The sequence below is a fragment of the Bufo bufo genome, chromosome 11 (genome assembly GCF_905171765.1).
Source record: "Bufo bufo chromosome 11, aBufBuf1.1, whole genome shotgun sequence".
NCBI lineage: Eukaryota > Metazoa > Chordata > Amphibia > Anura > Bufonidae > Bufo > Bufo bufo.
Window position 1 is genome coordinate 96,452,899 of NC_053399.1, and position 26,032 is coordinate 96,478,930.

The 26,032-nt window shown below is 40.9% G+C and overlaps 1 protein-coding gene across 6 annotated transcripts in view; it reads left to right on the forward strand.

Moving 5' to 3' along the window:
• The window catches only part of SEMA6C (semaphorin 6C), a 134,844-nt gene that overhangs the window by 19,210 nt on the left and 89,602 nt on the right, over positions 1–26,032 (forward strand). The window contains exon 1 of one of the 6 annotated variants that reach the window (XM_040411415.1): positions 14,038–14,288. The exons of the other annotated variants lie outside the window; for them this stretch is intronic. The gene's annotated coding sequence lies outside the window, so the exon portion shown is untranslated. Of the gene's footprint in view, positions 1–14,037; positions 14,289–26,032 lie in introns of those variants that run through there. 6 annotated transcript variants of the gene reach the window in all.

Here is a 26,032-nt window from a genome sequence, read left to right on the forward strand (position 1 = left end):
GCCGTCAGAGGCTTCTCAAAGGAAGTGCCTTGTTTCTAAGAAAGTGGCCTCCCCGAGTGGTAGCTTTGTGGTCATTGTATAAATGTTCTTAAAGGACCCTGTACAAAAATATAATCATTACTGTATACAGAGATTGCATTCTACAGCATGTAGTCATTAGAGCAGACCCTAGAATGATTGGGGGACGTCAGACTATAGTGTAAGAAGGTGGACTGACTGAAGCATTGCATCTAGAAGCTGAGAACATCCGATAAGTATCCTCAAAATTCAGTAGTAATTACTCACCAAGAGGTCCCATTTTAAAAATTGGGCTAAATTTGTAACATCTCCCCCACTTGGTTGACTATAAGTGTGGAAACCAGAAACTGAAGAATGAGACTTGACGAGATTAGAGTCTATACAGGTAAACATGGTGGACAAATCTCCCATAAGTCTGATCAGTCATGGTATGAGAAGTTGCACATTTCCTTTCACCAAGACAATATAGAGAACAGATGGCATACCAGTCATCTCTGTGGTCATATGTCTTGTGGAGAAACAACGAACGTTGACCAGGAAAATCCAAAATGAAGACAAGACACCTGAGAATATCGAAAGTAACTGGTTCGGAATAGGTCTTGAAAGATGCCTGGAGAATTCCTTGAGCTCTCTCCATAACATCATCTCTTCCTTGGTTCTTCTTATTTGGAGGAAGAATCATTGACACTTTTAGGTCCTGTTTGTATATTTCTCAGGAAAATTATTCATTCCACATTAGTATTATTCCCAGGCCACCAGTTTACAGTATGTCATCTCTGAGATCCTTCATCTTCTACTGGTCTGATAAGGGTTGACAAAGTGGAAGATGCCATAGGAGAAGCTGAGGAGACCCTTGAATTGGGCTTAGCCATGGTTGGTCCCATCCCTGTTGATGTTTAGGATACTGGAGAATTTTCCCAAAGACCATAGAGAAAACAATGACTAGACCCTTCCTTCCTGGGTGGCAAAATTTGGTGCTATAAAGGTGGTCCCATTTGGAGCTGTTGGGTTACATCACCCAGAACAAAAACTTTTATGATGTTGAAAATTTCAAGAACTTTTCTGGGGTGTGGGTTGACTGACGTACGTTAGAGGGGTCATTCATTGACTTCTACTGACAGTGCCAAGAAGGTGGGATCCACTCTGGATTTATTGGCACCTTTTTGGGTAGAGATAGCTTGAGTGTATTACCCAGAAATAAAAACCTCCTCCGCCAGTTATGACCGGGTACATCCATGAATGCATAATCCAGATTTGTATTCACAGAGACTCCCCGCGGGCTCCGGCAGTGCCCATCACACCCTTTATCATAAGACATGACATAGACCCCGCAGGGAAACACACTCGTGAGGATGTCTCAGCTAAATGATATGTCAGCTCTCCTCCCTGTGACAATCTTGTTTTGACAGCCACTCAAATAACAGACAATTTGTGTGCGTTGTTCTGCGAGGCTGCTCGTCTTCCCTGCGCTCGGCGGTGAAGGCTCGGAAAATTCATATCCTTGCCTCCACACACGCTTAGGATGAGGAACTGGAAAGGCGAGGGGGGGGGGCTCATATTTATTAGAAATGACTATGACATTACAAAAATGATCTACAAAAAGTGATGGACTAGGATGCACAACTGTAACCTGTCCCACAAAACACCAGTCTTGAGTGGCAAATTTTGGCTCCATAATTGTGCCTTTTTTAGGTTATGGCCTTAAACCAGACCTGCATCTCTCGTAGATGTTGAAAGTGAACTTTTTTTAGGCATGAGTTGACTGGTGGCCTTAACTTGGTGAACATCAGAGGGGTTATTGACCTTCAAAAACCATTTCTGACTGATACATTTTCTGTTACAGGATGCTTTTTGTGAACAGGATCATTTGTGGCACAACATTCCTTTTCCAAACACAACATTCTCATAAATTATCTACAAAAGTAAATTGTGTGGTAAACTAGGACACCCAAATTGCAATCTGTGCTACAAAGCACCAGACCTTTCAGCTCAGGTGGCAAAATTTGGCTCCAAAATTGTTCCTTTTTGACCTACGGTCCCTCATCTTCCAGACCTCTCATGGATGACTAAAGTGAACTTTTTGTGGGCGAGGATTGACTGGTGGCCTTAACTTAGTGAACATCAGATGGGTCATTAACCCTCAAAAACCATTTCACTCATGCACTGTGAACAAAATTCTCAAAAAGAATTTGCAAAAAGAAATCCTTTGCCACAAAATGATCAAAAGGACACAAAAATCACCATCTTTACCACAAAAATTGTAATTTGAGTCTCGAAAATAAAAATTTTGCCCCACAGTTTTATCACATATCATAGTATGTGGTGAGATCGGGGTCTCAGTTTATTACTTTATTGCGTTTTGTGCTGACAAAATAGATTTTGTGCTCCAGAACCTAGAGTTTGTGCTCTACAGATGGCAGAGTGGCCACAGACGACATGAAATGTTCTTCTGTAAGTCCTCGTCTTCCTCTTGGCTGTTTACAATTTACAGAACAAAGGCAGGATACGGCTGCGAGGCTCGGAGGCACATTGTGGGTACCTCACACGACTTACAATGAGAAAATCAACAATGGGCTGGAGGGGAAGCAGATTTCAAAGACAGAGGTCACGCTCCAAATGGGGGGCGTAGCATCAATGGCAAGATTTTTAGAGTTTTTGAAAAACAAAAATCCAAAATGGCTGTTAATTACCGCTCCTTGGTCGGGCATTACTTCTGTCTCCCATGCTCCGATAATTACGCAGTTCAGACCTCAAATGCGGCCTGGTTGTGAATATTTAGCAGCCAGGTGGTCACCTAAGGATGGCCTCAATTTTTGACCCCCGACGGATACCTCTGCATCATCCATTCCCTACAGGTTAATCCATTATCCCTTTGCTCTGACATCACTGTGTGCATTATACCGCCATGTGACATCACTTTATAGGGTTATGCTGTCATGTCAGTGTGTACACTGCAACTTTTTTTGTGTTATTAATATGCTGTGATTATCATGGTTTGTATCACCCCTGTGCTGTGAAATTACCATGAGCATTACCTGTGTACTGTGACATCACTGTGTGCATTGTCCTTGTACTGTGAGATCACTGTGTTTATTATCTGTGTACTATGACATCACTGTGTACATTATCTCCGTACTGTGACATCACTATGTACATTATCCCTGTACTGTGACATCACTGTGTACATTATCTGTGTACTGTGACATCACTGTGTGCATTATCCCTGTACTGTGACATCACTGTGTGCATTATCCCTGTACTGTGACATCACTGTGTGTATTATCTCTGTACTGTGACATCACTGTGTACATTATCCCTGTACTGTGACATCACTGTGTATATTATCCCTGTACTGTGACATCACTGTGTACATTATCTGTGTACTGTGACATCACTGTGTGCATTGTCCTTGTACTGTGAGATCACTGTGTTTATTATCTCTGTACTGTGACATCACTATGTACATTATCCCTGTACTGTGACATCACTATGTACATTATCCCTGTACTGTGACATCACTGTGTACATTATCCCTGTACTGTGACATCACTGTGTACATTATCCCTGTACTGTGACATTACTGTGTACATTATCTGTGTACTGTGACATCACTGTGTGCATTATCTGTGTAGTGTGACATCACTGTGTACATTCTCCCTGTACTGTGACATCACTGTGTACATTATCCCTGTACTGTGACATCACTGTGTACATTATCCCTGTACTGTGACATCACTGTGTACATTATCTGTGTACTGTGACATCACTGTGTATATTATCTCTGTACTGTGACATCACTATGTACATTCTCCCTGTACTGTGACATCACTGTCTACATTATCTCTGTACTGTGACATCACTGTGTACATTATCCCTGTACTGTGACATCACTGTGTTTATTATCTCTGTACTGTGACATCACTGTGTACATTATCTCTGTACTGTGACATCACTGTGTACATTATCCCTGTACTGTGACATCACTGTGTTTAATATCCCTGTACTGTGACATCACTGTGTACATTATCTGTGTACTGTGACATCACTGTGTGCATTGTCCTTGTACTGTGAGATCACTGTGTTTATTATCTCTGTACTGTGACATCACTGTGTGTATTATCTCTGTACTGTGACATCACTATGTACATTATCCCTGTACTGTGACATCACTATGTACATTATCTCTGTACTGTGACATCACTGTGTACATTATCCCTGTACTGTGACATCACTGTGTACATTATCTGTGTACTGTGACATCACTGTGTGCATTATCTGTGTAGTGTGACATCACTGTGTACATTATCCCTGTACTGTGACATCACTGTGTGCATTATCTGTGTACTGTGACATCACTGTGTGCATTATCTGTGTAGTGTGACATCACTGTGTACATTATCTGTGTACTGTGACATCACTGTGTACATTATCCCTGTACTGTGACATCACTGTGTACATTCTCCCTGTACTGTGACATCACTGTGTACATTCTCCCTGTACTGTGACATCACTGTGTACATTATCCCTGTACTGTGACATCACTGTGTACATTCTCCCTATACTGTGACATCACTGTGTACATTCTCCCTGTACTGTGACATCACTGTGTACATTATCCCTGTACTGTGACATCACTGTGTACATTCTCCCTGTACTGTGACATCACTGTGTACATTATCCCTGTACTGTGACATCACTGTGTACATTATCCCTGTACTGTGACATCACTGTGTACATTATCTGTGTACTGTGACATCACTGTGTACATTCTCCCTGTACTGTGACATCACTGTGTACATTCTCCCTGTACTGTGACATCACTGTGTACATTATCCGTGTACTGTGACATCACTATGTACATTATCCCTGTACTGTGACATCACTGTGTACATTATCCCTGTACTGTGACATCACTATGTACATTCTCCCTGTACTGTGACATCACTATGTACATTCTCCCTGTACTGTGACATCACTATGTACATTATCCCTGTACTGTGACATCACTATGTACATTATCCCTGTACTGTGACATCACTATGTACATTCTCCCTGTACTGTGACATCACTATGTACATTCTCCCTGTACTGTGACATCACTATGTACATTCTCCCTGTACTGTGACATCACTATGTACATTCTCCCTGTACTGTGACATCACTATGTACATTATCCCTGTACTGTGACATCACTATGTGCATTATCTGTGTATTGTGCCTTATCCCTGTGCATCATGGAAACCTATTAATACACGATTCATGTTCTGCACTTGCCGCTGAAGGTAGTCGTGGTGAAGTGGGGCCCCGCGGCCAATGGATATGCCAGTTGAGGTTCACCGTTCCTTTAAGCTGCTGACGGCCATCTTGGACATTTCCTGAGACATTGTGATTCGTCCCCGCTCCTTTGCCGAGGTCCCAGCAGGACGGCCAAGTCCTTGATTACATTGTCTTTCTGACAAAACCATTAGTTAGTTGCAGAGAGAGGATTTGCCAATTCTTACCTCATGCTCGCTAAGTGCTCGCTGTAATGATGTGAGAGCCGCCAGCGAGCCGTTCTCCGACCTCCTGTGGCCTCGCCGAGCGCAGAGACCAAGATGAAGGCTTCACTTTTAACCATAGCAGGACCTGTCTTAAAGGGATATCACCCAGAGCATAACCCTTCTTCTTAAAGGGCATCTCCACTCAAACTATATGAGCATGCACCCACCACCCTTCTATAATGTGAGCACCGTGCCTTGTGCTCTACATGATTTCTTATGCTCCAGTCACATCCAAAGCTTTCATTCACCATACCGTTACATTTCCAGAACCAGAGCCATGTGCATTACTGGAGTTTACACATTCTGAGCTAGGCCACAACAGTGTCGTATATAGAATTGTGAATGCAGCTTTGGAGGTGACTGGAGTAGAGGACAGGAAATCACTCCAATCGGTGAGAGATGAAAGGAAAGTTTTGGGGAGCAGTGCACCTAACCGAGGAGTAGATGTTGGGAGTTGCACTTCTGTCAATATTAAGTGTATTTGGCTTCCGTGCAGAGAGCGCCCCCCGGAGTCCTGACAACCACCACCCGCTCTCCGGGCTCGGACTATCTGCCTATACTCACAGTATAAATCAGCATCTGCTGCGCCTCTCAGGATGGTGACAGCTCCTGCCCAGAGGGCACCGCATCCCATGGGAAGAACCCCCCCCACCATCATCACCACCGCCTGATGAGCATCCTTGTCACGCACGCTACCCCGAGCACAATACAGGGAAGGGGGGGGACCTGCAGTCAGCTGCATCTCCTGTATCTAAACCGGTCATGTGTGATACTGTTTGCTGAGCTGTGTATCTAATCCTATGAAGTGTGATACAGTCTGGTGCTCACCTGTCGGTTCATGGATTGATCAGCGGCATGGTCTGGTTCTCCACTGCTCCCCTGTGATGTGGCCGACGCTGTACCTTCCTCCCCGGACATATTGATTGGAGACTCTGACAAATTAGAAATTATTTCTGAACAAACCGATCAATCCAGGATTATTCACAGCCAGACGGGCGCTGGAGCGGGGAGGGGGTCGCTGGAGCGGGGAGGGAGGGGGTCGCTGGAGCAGGGAGGGGGTTGCTGGAGCAGGGAGGGGGTTTCTGGAGCAGGGAGGGGGTCGCTGGAGCAGGGAGGGGGTTGCTGGAGCAGGGAGGGGGTTGCTTGAGCAGGGAGGGGGTTGCTGGAGCAGGGAGGAGGGTGCCGGAGCAGGGAGGGTGGTGTTGAAGCAGGGAGGGGGGAATCGAAGCAGGGAGGGGGGAATCGGAGCAGGGAGGGGGTTGCTGGAGCAGGGAGGGGGTCGCTGGAGCAGGGAGGGGGTTGCTTGAGCAGGGAGGGGGTTGCTGGAGCAGGGAGGAGGGTTTTGGAACAGGGAGGGTGGTGTTGAAGCAGGGAGGGGGGAATCGAAGCAGGGAGGGGGGAATCGGAGCAGGGAGGGGAGATGCTGGAGCAGAGAGGGGGGGTGCTAGAGCAGAGAGGGGGGGTGCTGGAGTAGAGAGGGGGGGTGCTGGAGTAGAGAGGGGGGGTGCTGGAGAGCGGGGAGGGGGGATGCTGGAGCAGGGAGGGGAGATGCCGGAGCGGGGGAGTTCTGGGCGGGGGGGAGTTCTGGGCGGGGGGGTGCTGGAGGAGGGAGGGGGAGATGCTGGAGCAGGGAGGGGGGATGCTGGAGAAGGGAGAGGGATGCTGGAGCAGGGAGGGGGGATGCTGAAGGCGGGGGGTGCTTGAGCAGGGAGGGGGAGCACCGAAACAGGGAGGGGGGATGGTGGAGCAGGGAGGGGGGTGCTGCACTTCATAGAAAGATATTTAGGATTTACTCCAGACAGATCATCTATAATACCATATTACAGGACCGGCTCCCCTCCCCCACTACACATGTCTGTAGTAGTGCTCAACTGAGATAGGTAGATATATATGAGGTAGGTACCGCTGTCTCAGTGAAGACATACGTGTCTTTCTGATCTCTATGACTATTTTCATGGTGTGACTGTCCCTTTATGACGGTGTGGGTATGTCTGGGAGAGCGCCCACTAATACCGTACTATGGTTCCCTCACTTCCTTCCACAAGTAAACTAATCTGAGAGGTGTGAAGCCATAAATGATAGGTTACGTTGCGGATATATTCTCTGTGCGTGAGTCATCTCTGGCGCTACGTCTCGGATCTCAGGGGGCGGACACACCGGCCAGGGACGAGGGAGAGCTCTGCTTGTCTGTTTGTAAAAAGAAAATGTTACTAATAAAGTTATTAAAAAAAGTATATGATGAAATTGATGACTGCCTAAAAGAAAACTCCACAACAACCAATCACAGAGCAGCTTTCATGTTTCAAGGGCAGTCTATGAAATACAAGCTGCGCTGTGATTGGTTGCTACGGGCAACAAAAGGGGTGAGGCATGCCGGAGGGTAAAGGTTTGCGTAAGTGGGGTTTGTTCAAAGCCCGGCCCACAATTTTCAGTCCCACGATGCTTTGCGGTAGATGCAAACCGTCTCTCCTAAAAGGATCACCAGGTCTTAGAAGAAAGGTCCAGAGGGTGTCACCCTCATGGGGGTGTGGTCTTTTCTATTCACCAGGCTCCTCCCTCATGATTTTCTTTTTTTTAAAATCATAACTTTATTTAAAATTCCCGAACAAGCGCTCCCTCTGGGCCTGATCTCGTTCCGTTGACTCCGGGAACTGTACCACGTCGGACGCGCAGATATTACCGTTAATCCCGCTGGATAAAGCGCGCCAGACGGCAGCGCTCACTGAATTAAGAGCCAATCACAGGCTGAGTCTGAAGGTTACAGATCAGTAACTGGAAAGTGTAGCGATGTAGCTGAGCCAGCGCCGTATCCACCGCTATTCCGGTCACGTTGTGACGATCTCCATAACTGCAGATGAGGGCCGTGGAGCGGGCCTATCCTCATTACCCAGAAGCCTCTTTGCGGGGTCAAGGGTTAGGACAGCAGTTTGTGTAGGCGGAGGATGGAGCGGTGATTTATGGCGATGCTAAGTGCCTCCATCTGGTACATTAAGAGGAAGATGCATCGTCATCGAAGCCTCGCGGGCCAAGATGGCGGGGTGTGAGCGGAGGAGGCGAACGTGACGCCCTCCGCGCGTAGCTTCTATATATAATACGTATGATAGAGCAGCATGTTCATCCTGGTCTTCCTGAATACAATGCTAAAACGTCAGTTGAGACTGACACACAGAAGAGTGGGGGGGGGGGAATAAAATGAATGAATCACAAGAGGGGGGGGGGAAGGTTTTGGCCTCCCTGTTATCATTGTAAGGCATAATATAAGGTAGATCCTGAATCTTGTTACGGAATACAATGCTAAATTGTCAGTGAAGACTGACGTAGAGAAAAGTAAGATGTATTACAAATGAGGGAGGGGGTGAAGAAGGCAGGTGCTGAGAAGAGAAGAAGGCAAATCAATGCACATCCTGATCTTCCTGGTTCATGAATACAATGCAAAAATGAGATGAGAGGGAGATTTATAAGGAATGCATCAAAAGAGGGGATGAGAGTGGCAAATTTTGGCACGGTTATGGCGTCCATGTAGTCATCCTGATGCATGAGATGGAACAACGTAGAGCCTGATCTTGATGCTTCCTGAATACAATGCTAAAATGTCAGTGAAGACTGACACAGATAAAACTGGAGGATTGATAATGAATGAGAAGAGGATGGAGGATGCTAGAAAAGCGGTGTCCTCCATGTTGCCCTGAAATATAATGCAGGAAGGTAAATGAATGTACATCCTGGTCCTCCTGGTACCTGAATACGATGCTAAAATGTCATATGAACGTTCTTTGTTCATATAGAATGTACTAAACTAAGGAAATCTAGAACAGTTTTATATAATGGTTTCTGAATAGAATGCTAGAACTGCAGTGAAGACTGACACAGGGAATCTGGAAAGCTGGGTTGCAGCTGTGTCCTTCCGCTTCATGCTGATCTGGAGGAACTTTGTATGTCTTGCCAAAATGAAATTTCTACAATTCTGGATCCGGTTTGTGGAAAGCTCCCGATTTCAGGGGTTGTCTTCTCCAGGAGAGGTGGTACAATGCTCGTCTCCTCTACCACCATTATCTCTGCACCTAAATGGGGACATTACTGAGGGACATCAGCTCCCTCCTCTGCTCCCACGCTCACTTCATGAGCGGTTATTTACTCACCGTCGTTGCCGCTACATCCTATTATGTATTTGGAAGCAAATTTACCTCTCCTGAACCATCCCACGCTTCTTCCACATTCACATCTCTGAACCTCCCCAGAATCCTAACCCCTGGTCTCCTGGGATTCAGATGTGGAAGAACTACAAGTGCCAGGAGGCACTCCTAGTAAGACATGGCCTAAACCTTGCCGTCCCAACTCTAGTCAAGGATGAGATCATGGACCTATACCTCCAAAGATGGACCTGCCCTCAGTCCTCCAATAGTTCCAAACATCTCTTCCTGACTTGGTCCAAATCTTAGCTAAGTTGGACCATATGTGGCCACTGGCAGAGCCACCAATATCGCTGGCTGGACTGGAAGTTCCTCTGGGTTCTTCTATAAAGGACTCAACGTCGGACTCCTCCCAGCCTGCCATTGACCTTCTATAGTGGTTGGATGTACCAATCTAAGGTTCAACCAAGACCATCTATCCCAAAGAGTCCAATTCTTGGCCAAGTTGGGCAATATATGGCCACCGGCAGAGCCACCAATATCGCTGACTAGACTGAAAGCTAATTTGGGTTCTTCTATAAAGGACTCAATGTCGGACTCCTCCCAGACTACCATTGACCTTCTATAGTGGTTGGATGTACCAATCTAAGGTTCAAGCAAGACCATATATCTCAAAGAGTCCAACTTTTAGCCAGGTTGGACAATACATGGCCACCGGCAGAGCCACCAATATTGATGGCTAGACTGGAAACTCCTCTGCGTTCTTCTATAAAGGACTCATGGTCGGACTCCTTCCAGTCTACTATTGACCTTCTACAGTGGTTAGACGTACTAATCTAAGGTTCAACCAAGACCATCTATCCCAAAAGTGGGGCCATGCTTTTAAATATGGGTTGACTTTCTTCCATGTTTGGCTGGCTCAAAAATTCAAGCTGAATGAGTAGAATTTATTTCTAAGCCAACAGGTGCTGATGGACATGGGTATCTAAGGTGGTGAGAAGTAGTCACACCCCAAGGTTGGAATTGTCCCGGTCCACCAGTACCCTTTCATAGGGGTTTTCGGTACCAATCTAAAGCTTGTGCCATACTTGATCATGGGAAGGGGTTCAACCAAGACCAGCTATCCCAAAAAGTGGGACCCAACTTTCAATTATGGGTTCACTTTCCTCTATGTTTGGCTGCCTAAAAAATTAAAACTGAATAAATAGAATCTATGTTTCGAGCCAACAGATGGTGGTGGATATGGGCATCAAAGGGAGTGAGACGTAGCAGTCACAGCCCACAGTTGGACTCCTCCCAGTCTACCACAGAACTTCCATAGTGGTACCAATCTAAGTTCAACTAAGACTTTCTATCCCAAAAGTGGGGCCAAACTGAGAATTATCGGTTCACTTTCCTCCATGCTTGGCTGTCTCAAAAATTGAAGCTGAATGAGTAGAATCAATTTCTAAGTTAACAGATGTTGAAGAACACAGGCATCAAAGGTGGTGAGAGGTAGTAGTCACACCCCACGGTAGGACTCCTCCTGGTCTACTATTGACCTTCCATAGGGGGTTCTTGATAATAGGAATTGCTTCAACCAAGATCTTGTACCTCAAAAGTAGGGACAAACTTTGAAGTATGGGTTCACTCATGTTTGGTTCAAAAATACAAGCTGAATGAGTAGAATCCATTTTTTGAGCCAACAGGTGGTGATCGACATCAAATGGGGTAAGAGGTAGTAGTCACACCTTAATCCTGGTTCATGAGGGGCCAAATTCCAGTCTAAAAAATAGGACAACATCAATATTATTAAAGTCCCATGGTAGGTTCAGCTGGAGCCTGGTGGACGTAAAGAGGAGCTGGGGACATATGAGAATTTCCATTATGCACCATTCTCCAGTAATGGCCATCAAGGCCCCATCTACTGGGGGACCAGTATGGATTTGTTGTTCATGCAGAGGGGATTAGAGGGTCGGTTGCCATGGTATCCCGGTCAGTTATAGACGTTCCGATCAATCACGTTAGGATTTTCATGGGGAGAAGTCAGTGAGATAAGTGGCTGCGGTGGTGCCCTGGAGCTCCAACTAATAGGATTATAATGTAATTGGTGTGAGGGGCGGGGGAGCTTACATTTGGAGGACCCCCGACATGGGGAAGTGGAGCCCAAGGCAGCAAGGATAATGTGATCGACTGGCTCTGGCTGGCGGCCATCATTTATAGACCATTAATGGAGCACAGGTCCACCGCAACGTAATGGCTTTCTAATGACCCTGGAGTGCTATAATGGTGTCACAGAGCTCAGTAATAATGGCGTGATGAATATCTATATCATATCTATCTATCTATCTAATATCTATCTCATATCTATCTATCTATCTATCTATCTGCCTCGGTATAACCCGTGGTGGGAGCTGGGCTTCTTGTCCTGAGGTGTGTGAGACTGGCAGGAAGTCGGGCAGGGATATGGCGGTCTGTGAGCGGAAGCCGGGAACAATAATTCATAGTCTGTGAGGAAACATGGAGATGACATTGCTGATGAGCGGAGAAAGTTTCTGAGAAGAGGCGGAGGCGAGATCAGAACCTGCATCGTTCAGAATGACCCTCTCCCCGTTTACTACAACGCCTAAACTATTGGAGCGCGTAACCCTTCCCTGCCTTAGACCGCCAGAGATGTTACCATTTACTCCTTCACTATGTATTTAGATTGTATGGCAGTATTATAAACACATTGTATGGCAGTATTAATTAAACATTGTATGATGTATTATTAACCAATTGGATAGCGGTATCATTAATACATGGTATGGCAGTATTATAAACACATTGTACGACCGGATGTTAAACACATTGTATGGTTGTATACACTGTACGGGGGTATTATTCAAACATAGTAAGGCAGTATTATTTACATAGTGTATGAAGGTTATATTTAGACATTGACGGTATTAATAAAACATGATATGGCTGTATTATGAAGGCATCGTATGACAGTATTATTAGCATATTCTATGACTATTATTAAGACACTGTATGCTGGTATTATTTAGACATTGACGGTATTCTTAACACATGTACGGCAGTATTATTCAGACATTATATGGCAGCATTAGTTAGACATAGTATGGCAGTATCATTTACATATTATATTTTGAAGGCATTATTTAAACATTGTATGGCAGTGTAGTGTGGGGAGTGTATGGCAGTGCTTTCTCAGCACTATTACAGTAGTAATAGTTGGGTACTGTATGGTGGAATTATTTAGGAACCCACCGTCCAGATTCTGTGCAGGACCGGGCACCACATTAGAGCCACAGCCATGTTTGGTGAGAGGACTACAGATCCTAGCGTAGCCCCAGCACAGTATAGTTCCGGAGTACCCCTTTAATGTTTATTGCAGTAATTCCCTCTTTAAAGCCAGACATGATTCTTTTCCCTCCTGTCTTCACATCTCTCCTCCTCGGCTCCTCTTTCTACCACACGTTCGTCCTCATTTCTTCTTTCTGACATTATAAAGTGAGGTCCTGCTCTGCAGGCATTAAATAATACCCAGCACGTACATCTGACGCCGGGCGCGCAGTAGCCGTAACTCCGAGGAAGACGTCTCCGAACAGATTGATCTTTATTTCTCTCGTTACTGGGCGCCAGGCGCGCTCGCCCCCTAATTGTCACATTCCCAGTTGTTGATCTTAAGTAAGCAATTTTGTTGCAGCGATTATCACTTTTGGCGTGGCGGGATGAGGGAGGGGGGGGGGCTTTCGGCGGGAACGTGGCGGTGGATTCTCTGCGATGAGATGTGACCCCTTTTAAGATGTAATTTCAGTACTGTGTCGTATTTGTTGTCAGCGCTTCTCCCTATGCAGAAAATCGAACGGTCGCGCGTTACATATTGATGGCGCCATTCGGATGAAAATTAAAGGTTGACTCCAATTACGGTGGAAAAATTGAAATGTGACTGCTGTTAACCCCAAAAGTCCATTTCCAACATTTCGCAATCACACGCGTCTGAGAAGCTGAGATACGAGGAGTTGTTTGTCGGCTCGTCACGCCATTACTCACTATCATACGGAGAAAACAAGGTAGTCACCGAGGATTTTCAGGGCATTCTGGGTAAATATCAGTCCTGAGAGGTAAAGGAAAGGAATTTTGACTCCTAGGCCGCTAGGGACAGTAAATAACCGGTGCCCACCTTGTACCCCCCCCCCTAAAGACGTGGAAAAATGAAGTAGTCACTCAGTTTTCAATTAAAGGGAATGCATAAATCCTTCTATAATCTGGCAGTTAGGAGTCTGGGACAGGGAAGTGACGGCCATATTGTTTTGTAAAGTGGACCTTGATGCCTCACAGGAACAGAGCAGAACTGAGCTGCAGTGACCTTGAAGGAAGCGAGCGGACAGCAGTTTACCCCCCTCCGCCCATTTCAATATTATTTTACCTTAATTAATACTATAAATAGTGGGGATTAAAGGAGAACTCCGCACGGCCAGCAGCACACTTGTCTGGAAGCCTTTGAAGTGACTAAAGTCCCTGTAATGTTAGACGATCGGAACGGAGAGCCACTCGAAAAACAGCTGTTATAATGATATTACAAGACCCTCCGAGCTGTGAAACCGGAGAGCAGGTGAGAGGCCCCCCACAGTACCCCCAGCCTCTGACTATGTAAACTGCCAACGGCTCCGGCTGATATATCTATCATATGTCACACAGTAGGCTGGCGGAGGGAAACATACGCCTGGAGACGTGCGCCAAAGTCATGTACTTACAATGAGAGACATGCTGCTATAACCTGGGCATCTCCTGTATATAGTGATATGGAGCATGCTGCTATAACCTGGGCATCTCCTGTATATAGTGATATGGACCATGCTGGTATAACCTGGGCCTCTCCTGTATATAATTATATATGTACAGCTGGTATAAGTTATACATCTTCTTGTATATAGTGATATGGACCATGCTGGTATAACCTGGGCCTCTCCTGTATATAATTATATATGTACAGCTGGTATAAGTTATACATCTTCTTGTATATAGTGATATGGAGCATGCTGGTATAACCTGGGCATCTCCTGTATATAACTATATATGTACAGCTGGTATAAGTTATACATCTTCTTGTATATAGTATATGGAGCATGCTGGTATAACCTGGGCCTCTCCTGTATATAATTATATATGTACAGCTGGTATAAGTTATACATCTTCTTGTATATAGTGATATGGACCATGCTGGTATAACCTGGGTATCTCCTGTATATAATTATATATGTACAGCTGGTATAAGTTATACATCTTCTTGTATATAGTGATATGGAGCATGCTGGTATAACCTGGGCATCTCCTGTATATAATTATATATGTACAGCTGGTATAAGTTATACATCTTCTTGTATATAGTGATATGGAGCATGCTGGTATAACCTGGGCATCTCCTGTATATAACTATATATGTACAGCTGGTATAAGTTATACATCCTCTTGTATATAGTGATATGGACCATGCTGGTATAACCTGGGTATCTCCTGTATATAATTATATATGTACAGCTGGTATAAGGTATACATCTTCTTGTATATAGTGATATGGACCATGCTGGTATAACCTGGGTATCCCCTGTATATAATTATATATGTACAGCTGGTATAAGTTATACATCTTCTTGTATATAGTGATATGTACCATGCTGGTATAACCTGGGTATCTCCTGTATATAATTATATATGTACAGCTGGTATAAGTTATACATCTTCTTGTATATAGTGATATGGAGCATGCTGGTATAACCTGAGTATCTCCTGCATATAATTATATACGTACAGCTGGTATAAGTTATACATCTTCTTGTATATAGGGATATGGAGCATGCTGGTATAACCTGGGTATCTCCTGTATATAATTATATATGTACAGCTGGTATAAGTTATACATCCTCTTGTATATAGTGATATGGACCATGCTGGTATAACCTGGGCATCTCCTGTATATAATTATATATGTACAGCTGGTATAAGTTATACATCTTCTTGTATACAGTGATATGGAGCATGCTGGTATAACCTGGGTATCTCCTGTATATAATTACAGATGTACAGCTGGTATAAGTTATACATCTTCTTGTATATCGTGATATGGACCATGCTGGTATAACCTGGGCATCTCCTGTATATAATTATATATGTACAGCTGGTATAAGTTATACATCTTCTTGTATATAGTGATATGGAGCATGCTGGTATAACCTGGGCATCTCCTGTATATTATTATATATGTACAGCTGGTATAAGTTATACATCTTCTTGTATATAGTGATATGGAGCATGCTGGTATAACCTGGGCATCTCCTGTATATATTATATATGTACAGCTGGTATAAGTTATACATCTTCTTGTATATAGTGATATGGACCATGCTGGTATAACCTGGGTATCCCCTGTATATATTTATATATGTACAGCTGGTATAAGTTATACATCTTCTTGTATATAGTGATATGGAGCATGCTGGTATAACCTGGGTATCTCCTGTATATAATTATATATGTACAGCTGGTATTAGTTATACATCTTCTTGTATATAGTGATATGGAGCATGCTGGTATAACCTGGGCATCTCCTGTATATTATTATATATGTACAGCTGGTATAAGTTATACATCTTCTTGTATATAGTGATATGGAGCATGCTGGTATAACCTGGGCATCTCCTGTATATATTATATATGTACAGCTGGTATAAGTTATACATCTTCTTGTATATAGTGATATGGACCATGCTGGTATAACCTGGGTATCCCCTGTATATATTTATATATGTACAGCTGGTATAAGTTATACATCTTCTTGTATATAGTGATATGGAGCATGCTGGTATAACCTGGGTATCTCCTGTATATAATTATATATGTACAGCTGGTATTAGTTATACATCTTCTTGTATATAGTGATATGGAGCATGCTGGTATAACCTGGGCATCTCCTGTATATAATTATATATGTACAGCTGGTATAAGTTATACATCTTCTTGTATACAGTGATATGGAGCATGCTGGTATAACCTGGGCATCTCCTGTATATAATTATATATGTACAGCTGGTATAAGTTATACATCTTCTGTATATAGTGATATGGACCATGCTGGTATAACCTGGGTATCCCCTGTATATATTTATATATGTACAGCTGGTATAAGTTATACATCTTCTTGTATATAGTGATATGGAGCATGCTGGTATAACCTGGGCATCTCCTGTATATAATTATATAAGTACAGCTGGTATAGGTTATACATCTTCTTGTATATAGTGATATGGAGCATGCTGGTATAACCTGGGTATCTCCTGTATATAATTATACATGTACAGCTGGTATAAGTTATACATCTTCTTGTATATAGTGATATGGACCATGCTGGTATAACCTGGGCATCTCCTGTATATAATTATATATGTACAGCTGGTATAAGTTATACATCTTCTTGTATATAGTGATATGGAGCATGCTGGTATAACCTGGGCATCTCCTGTATATAATTATATATGTACAGCTGGTATAAGTTATACATCTTCTTGTATACAGTGATATGGACCTTGCTGGTATAACCTGGATATCTCCTGTATATAATTATACATGTACAGCTGGTATAAGTTATACATCTTCTTGTATATCGTGATATGGAGCATGCTGGTATAACCTGGGTATCTCCTGTATATAATTATATATGTACAGCTGGTATAAGTTATACATCTTCTTGTATATAGTGATATGGACCATGCTGGTATAACCTGGGTATCTCCTGTATATAATTATATATGTACAGCTGGTATAAGTTATACATCTTCTTGTATATAGTGATATGGAGCATGCTGGTATAACCTGGGTATCTCCTGTATATAATTATATATGTACAGCTGGTATAACCTGGGCATCTCCTGTATATAATTATATATGTACAGCTGGTCTAACCTGGGTATCTCCTGTATATAATTATATAAGTACAGCTGGTATAAGTTATACATCTTCTTGTATATAGTGATATGGACCATGCTGGTATAACCTGGGCATCTCCTGTATATAATTATATATGTACAGCTGGTATAAGTTATACATCTTCTTGTATACAGTGATATGGACCATGCTGGTATAACCTGGGTATCTCCTGTATATAATTATATATGTACAGCTGGTATAAGTTATACATCTTCTTGTATATAGTGATATGTACCATGCTGGTATAACCTGGGTATCTCCTGTATATAATTATATATGTACAGCAGGTATAAGTTATACATCTTCTTGTATATAGTGATATGGAGCATGCTGGTATAACCTGGGCATCTCCTGTATATAATTATATATGTACAGCTGGTATAAGTTATACATCTTCTTGTATATAGTATATGGAGCATGCTGGTATAACCTGGGCATCTCCTGTATATAATTATATATGTACAGCTGGTATATCCTGGGTATCTCCTGTATATAATTATATATGTACAGCTGGTACAAGTTATACATCTTCTTGTATATAGTATATGGAGCATGCTGGTATAACCTGGGCATCTCCTGTATATAATTATATATGTACAGCTGGTATATCCTGGGTATCTCCTGTATATAATTATATATGTACAGCTGGTATAAGTTATACATATTCTTGTATATAGTGATATGGAGCATGCTGGTATAACCTGGGCATCTCCTGTATATAATTATATATGTACAGCTGGTATATCCTGGGTATCTCCTGTATATAATTATATATGTACAGCTGGTATAAGTTATACATCTTCTTGTATACAGTGATATGGAGCATGCTGGTATAACCTGGGTATCCCCTGTATATATTTATATATGTACAGCTAGTATAAGTTATACATCCTCTTGTATATAGTGATATGGACCATGCTGGTATAACCTGGGCATCTCCTGTATATAATTATATATGTACAGCTGGTATAAGTTATACATCTTCTTGTATACAGTGATATGGAGCATGCTGGTATAACCTGGGTATCTCCTGTATATAATTACAGATGTACAGCTGGTATAAGTTATACATCTTCTTGTATATCGTGATATGGACCATGCTGGTATAACCTGGGCATCTCCTGTATATAATTATATATGTACAGCTGGTATAAGTTATACATCTTCTTGTATATAGTGATATGGAGCATGCTGGTATAACCTGGGCATCTCCTGTATATTATTATATATGTACAGCTGGTATAAGTTATACATCTTCTTGTATATAGTGATATGGAGCATGCTGGTATAACCTGGGCATCTCCTGTATATATTATATATGTACAGCTGGTATAAGTTATACATCTTCTTGTATATAGTGATATGGACCATGCTGGTATAACCTGGGTATCCCCTGTATATATTTATATATGTACAGCTGGTATAAGTTATACATCTTCTTGTATATAGTGATATGGAGCATGCTGGTATAACCTGGGTATCTCCTGTATATAATTATATATGTACAGCTGGTATTAGTTATACATCTTCTTGTATATAGTGATATGGAGCATGCTGGTATAACCTGGGCATCTCCTGTATATAATTATATATGTACAGCTGGTATAAGTTATACATCTTCTTGTATACAGTGATATGGAGCATGCTGGTATAACCTGGGCATCTCCTGTATATAATTATATATGTACAGCTGGTATAAGTTATACATCTTCTGTATATAGTGATATGGACCATGCTGGTATAACCTGGGTATCCCCTGTATATATTTATATATGTACAGCTGGTATAAGTTATACATCTTCTTGTATATAGTGATATGGAGCATGCTGGTATAACCTGGGCATCTCCTGTATATAATTATATAAGTACAGCTGGTATAGGTTATACATCTTCTTGTATATAGTGATATGGAGCATGCTGGTATAACCTGGGTATCTCCTGTATATAATTATACATGTACAGCTGGTATAAGTTATACATCTTCTTGTATATAGTGATATGGACCATGCTGGTATAACCTGGGCATCTCCTGTATATAATTATATATGTACAGCTGGTATAAGTTATACATCTTCTTGTATATAGTGATATGGAGCATGCTGGTATAACCTGGGCATCTCCTGTATATAATTATATATGTACAGCTGGTATAAGTTATACATCTTCTTGTATACAGTGATATGGACCTTGCTGGTATAACCTGGATATCTCCTGTATATAATTATACATGTACAGCTGGTATAAGTTATACATCTTCTTGTATATCGTGATATGGAGCATGCTGGTATAACCTGGGTATCTCCTGTATATAATTATATATGTACAGCTGGTATAAGTTATACATCTTCTTGTATATAGTGATATGGACCATGCTGGTATAACCTGGGTATCTCCTGTATATAATTATATATGTACAGCTGGTATAAGTTATACATCTTCTTGTATATAGTGATATGGAGCATGCTGGTATAACCTGGGTATCTCCTGTATATAATTATATATGTACAGCTGGTATAACCTGGGCATCTCCTGTATATAATTATATATGTACAGCTGGTCTAACCTGGGTATCTCCTGTATATAATTATATAAGTACAGCTGGTATAAGTTATACATCTTCTTGTATATAGTGATATGGAGCATGCTGGTATAACCTGGGCATCTCCTGTATATAATTATATATGTACAGCTGGTATAAGTTATACATCTTCTTGTATACAGTGATATGGACCTTGCTGGTATAACCTGGATATCTCCTGTATATAATTATACATGTACAGCTGGTATAAGTTATACATCTTCTTGTATATCGTGATATGGAGCATGCTGGTATAACCTGGGTATCTCCTGTATATAATTATATATGTACAGCTGGTATAAGTTATACATCTTCTTGTATACAGTGATATGGACCATGCTGGTATAACCTGGGTATCTCCTGTATATAATTATATATGTACAGCTGGTATAAGTTATACATCTTCTTGTATATAGTGATATGTACCATGCTGGTATAACCTGGGTATCTCCTGTATATAATTATATATGTACAGCAGGTATAAGTTATACATCTTCTTGTATATAGTGATATGGAGCATGCTGGTATAACCTGGGCATCTCCTGTATATAATTATATATGTACAGCTGGTATAAGTTATACATCTTCTTGTATACACTGCGTGCAGAATTATTAGGCAAATGAGTATTTTGACCACATCATCCTCTTTATGCATGTTGTCTTACTCCAAGCTGTATAGGCTCGAAAGCCTACTACCAATTAAGCATATTAGGTGATGTGCATCTCTGTAATGAGAAGGGGTGTTGTCTAATGACATCAACACCCTATATTAGGTGTGCATAATTATTAGGCAACTTCCTTTCCTTTGGCAAAATGGGTCAAAAGAAGGACTTGACAGTCTCAGAAAAGTCAAAAATAGTGAGATATCTTGCAGAGGGATGCAGCACTCTTAAAATTGCAAAGCTTCTGAAGCGTGATCATCGAACAATCAAGCGTTTAATTCAAAATAGTCAACAGGGTTGCAAGAAGCGTGTGGAAAAACCAAGGCGCAAAATAACTGCCCATGAACTGAGAAAAGTCAAGCGTGCAGCTGCCAAGATGCCACTTGCCACCAGTTTGGCCATATTTCAGAGCTGCAACATCACTGGAGTGCCCAAAAGCACAAGGTGTGCAATACTCAGAGACATGGCCAAGGTAAGAAAGGCTGAAAGACGACCACCACTGAACAAGACACACAAGCTGAAACGTCAAGACTGGGCCAAGAAATATCTCAAGACTGATTTTTCTAAGGTTTTATGGACTGATGAAATGAGAGTGAGTCTTGATGGGCCAGATGGATGGGCCCGTGGCTAGATTGGTAAAGGGCAGAGAGCTCCAGTCCGACTCAGATGCCAGCAAGGTGGAGGTGGAGTACTGGTTTGGGCTGGTATCATCAAAGATGAGCTTGTGGGGCCTTTTCGGGTTGAGGATGGAGTCAAGCTCAACTCCCAGTCCTACTGCCAGTTTCTGGAAGACACCTTCTTCAAGCAGTGGTACAGGAAGAAGTCTGCATCCTTCAAGAAAAACATGATTTTCATGCAGGACAATGCTCCATCACACGCGTCCAAGTACTCCACAGCGTGGCTGGCAAGAAAGGGTATAAAAGAAGAAAATCTAATGACATGGCCTCCTTGTTCACCTGATCTGAACCCCATTGAGAACCTGTGGTCCATCATCAAATGTGAGATTTACAAGGAGGGAAAACAGTACACCTCTCTGAACAGTGTCTGGGAGGCTGTGGTTGCTGCTGCACGCAATGTTGATGGTGAACAGATCAAAACACTGACAGAATCCATGGATGGCAGGCTTTTGAGTGTCCTTGCAAAGAAAGGTGGCTATATTGGTCACTGATTTGTTTTTGTTTTGTTTTTGAATGTCAGAAATGTATATTTGTGAATGTTGAGATGTTATATTGGTTTCACTGGTAAAAATAAATAATTGAAATGGGTATATATTTGTTTTTTGTTAAGTTGCCTAACAATTATGCACAGTAATAGTCACCTGCACACACAGATATCCCCCTAAAATAGCTAAAACTAAAAACAAACTAAAAACTACTTCCAAAAATATTCAGCTTTGATATTAATGAGTTTTTTGGGTTCATTGAGAACATGGTTGTTGTTCAATAATAAAATTAATCCTCAAAAATACAACTTGCCTAATAATTCTGCACTCCCTGTATAGTATATGGAGCATGCTGGTATAACCTGGGCATCTCCTGTATATAATTATATATGTACAGCTGGTATATCCTGGGTATCTCCTGTATATAATTATATATGTACAGCTGGTACAAGTTATACATCTTCTTGTATATAGTATATGGAGCATGCTGGTATAACCTGGGCATCTCCTGTATATAATTATATATGTACAGCTGGTATAAGTTATACATCTTCTTGTATATAGTGATATGGACCATGCTGGTATAACCTGGGCATCTCCTGTATATAATTATATATGTACAGCTGGTATAAGTTATACATATTCTTGTATATAGTGATATGGAGCATGCTGGTATAACCTGGGCATCTCCTGTATATAATTATATATGTACAGCTGGTATATCCTGGGTATCTCCTGTATATAATTATATATGTACAGCTGGTATAAGTTATACATCTTCTTGTATACAGTGATATGGAGCATGCTGGTATAACCTGGGTATCCCCTGTATATATTTATATATGTACAGCTAGTATAAGTTATACATCTTCTTGTATATAGTGATATGGACCATGCTGGTATAACCTGGGCATCTCCTGTATATAATTATATATGTACAGCTGGTATAAGTTATACATCTTCTTGTATACAGTGATATGGAGCATGCTGGTATAACCTGGGTATCCCCTGTATATATTTATATATGTACAGCTGGTATAAGTTATACATATTCTTGTATATAGTGATATGGAGCATGCTGGTATAACCTGGGTATCTCCTGTATATAATTATATAAGTACAGCTGGTATAACCTGGGCATCTCCTGTATATAATTATATATGTACAGCTGGTATAAGTTATACATCTTCTTGTATATAGTGATATCGAGCATGCTGGTATAACCTGGGCATCTCCTGTATATAATTATATATGTACAGCTGGTATAAGTTATACATCTTCTTGTATATAGTGATATGGAGCATGCTGGTATAACCTGGGCCTCTCCTGTATATAATTATATATGTACAGCTGGTATAAGTTATACATCTTCTTGTATATAGTGATATGTACCATGCTGGTATAACCTGGGTATCTCCTGTATATAATTATATATGTACAGCTGGTATTAGTTATACATTTTCTTGTATATAGTGATATGGACCATGCTGGTATAACCTGGGTATCTCCTGTATATAATTATATATGTACAGCTGGTATAAGTTATACATCTCCTGTATATAGTGATATGGACCATGCTGGTATAACCTGGGCATCTCCTGTATATAGTTATATATGTACAGCTGGTATAGGTTATACATCTTCTTGTATATAGTGATATGGAGCATGCTGGTATAACCTGGGTATCTCCTGTATATAATTATATATGTACAGCTGGTATAAGTTATACATCTTCTTGTATATAGTGATATGTACCATGCTGGTATAACCTGGGTATCTCCTGTATATAATTATATATGTACAGCAGGTATAAGTTATACATCTTCTTGTATATAGTATATGGAGCATGCTGGTATAACCTGGGCATCTCCTGTATATAATTATATATGTACAGCTGGTATAAGTTATACATCTTCTTGTATATAGTGATATGTACCATGCTGGTATAACCTGGGTATCTCCTGTATATAATTATATATGTACAGCTGGTATAACCTGGGTATCTCCTGTATATAATTATATATGTACAGCAGGTATAAGTTATACATCTTCTTGTATATAGTATATGGAGCATGCTGGTATAACCTGGGCATCTCCTGTATATAATTATATATGTACAGCTGGTATAAGTTATACATCTTCTTGTATATAGTGATATGGAGAATGCTGGTATAACCTGGGCCTCTCCTGTATATAATTATACATGTAGAGCTGGTATAAGTTATACATCTTCTTGTATATAGTGATATGGAGCATGCTGGTATAACCTGGGCATCTCCTGTATATAATTATATACTGGCGTTCTATCAGATTATAATTGCCGCTTTGATGGGACAGTGCTGTATTATAACGAGATAGCGGCTCAATAAATCTATGTTCTACGCAACATTTAAATTTTTTAGTTCATGTTGGGAGTTCATAAACAGCCCATTAAAGCCGTAACGCTATCAGCTGAGCTCCTATAAACCCTCGCCTCATATTAGAAGGAATCCATCACAGGGAAATAGGATTACTTTCACTAGCTAAATACCTACTACTATTAACATTAACTTCTATGGAAAGGATCCAGATATAGGAAAATCTTTGATTAAAAAGAGTTCTTGCCAATAATAAAAGTGGCTGTATTCATTCATGGGAATAAGAAGTATTTCCGGAATCTGCTAATCTGATATTAAAGCCTAAATTTCAGCATTAAATAGAAACGTGAAATTCCTTATGTATAAGACTATCATGATTATAATACTGCCTCCTATGTACAAGAATATAACTACTATAATACTGCCTCCTATGTACAAGAATATAACTACTATAATACTGCTCCTATGTACAAGAATATAACTACTATAATACTGCCTCCTATGTACAAGAATATAACTACTATAATACTGCTCCTATGTACAAGAATATAACTACTATAATACTGCTCCTATGTACAAGAATATAACTACTATAATACTGCTCCTATGTACAAGAATATAACTACTATAATACTGCTCCTATGTACAAGAATATAACTACTATAATACTGCCTCCTATGTACAGGAATATAACTACTATAATACTGCTCCTATGTACAAGAATATAACTACTATAATACTGCTCCTGTGTACAAGAATATAACTACTATAATACTGCTCCTATGTACAAGAATATAACTACTATAATACTGCTCCTATGTACAGGAATATAACTACTATAATACTGCCTCCTATGTACAAGAATATAACTACTATAATACTGCTCCTATGTACAAGAATATAACTACTATAATACTGCTCCTATGTACAGGAATATAACTACTATAATACTGCTCCTATGTACAAGAATATAACTACTATAATACTGCCTCCTATGTACAGGAATATAACTACTATAATACTGCCTCCTATGTACAAGAATATAACTACTATAATACTGCCTCCTGTGTACAAGAATATAACTACTATAATACTGCTCCTATGTACAAGAATATAACTACTATAATACTGCCTCCTATGTACAAGAATATAACTACTATAATACTGCTCCTGTGTACAGGAATATAACTACTATAATACTGCTCCTATGTACAAGAATATAACTACTATAATACTGCTCCTATGTACAAGAATATAACTACTATAATACTGCCTCCTATGTACAAGAATATAACTACTATAATACTGCCTCCTATGTACAAAAATATAACTACTATAATACTGCTCCTATGTACAAGAATATAACTACTATAATACTGCTCCTATGTACAAGAATATAACTACTATAATACTGCTCCTATGTACAGGAATATAACTACTATAATACTGCTTCTATGTACAAGAATATAACTACTATAATACTGCTTCCTATGTACAAGAATATAACTACTATAATACTGCTCCTATGTACAGGAATATGACTACTATAATACTGCTCCTATGTACAAGAATATAACTACTATAATACTGCTCCTATGTACAAGAATATAACTACTA